This window comes from Galeopterus variegatus, unplaced genomic scaffold, assembly GCF_000696425.1.
Source record: "Galeopterus variegatus unplaced genomic scaffold, G_variegatus-3.0.2 Scaffold5867, whole genome shotgun sequence".
Taxonomy (NCBI): domain Eukaryota; kingdom Metazoa; phylum Chordata; class Mammalia; order Dermoptera; family Cynocephalidae; genus Galeopterus; species Galeopterus variegatus.
Window position 1 is genome coordinate 40,285 of NW_007731978.1, and position 514 is coordinate 40,798.

Sequence of the window (514 nt, forward strand, 5' to 3'; positions counted from 1 at the left end):
AGAGCAGCTTCTTTTTAATAAGTACTAGAAGACATACCATCACATAACAATATTTTCTTTGGAGAATAATAATTCCTCAATAAGTAATAGTTGCCTGATTTAGTGACAAGAAGTATCATATTACATTTTCATTTATTATATGTGATTATGATGTTTGAAAGAAATATCTCAATCCATGGTATACTCAGAGTCAGTGCAACAAGGCAGTTAAGATCACTGGCTCTGTAAGACTTGAATATGCTCTTTCCGAGGGCTTATAATATAAAACTATTATTTATTTCACAGTTTAGTAGAGATAGTTATAAGAGTTTCAGTAGGTGAAGTTCTCACAGCACTTGGCATATAAACATCATCAAAGAAGTACTATTACATAATCTGTACCCCAATTCAAGTAAAAGTAACGTAAACTATGATGGAGCTCTATTTTATCATACCCATGTTAAACAGTGAGGATATTAAACAGCTCAGGATAACACATCCACAAAATACTTTCTTAATAAAGAAATATTAATAT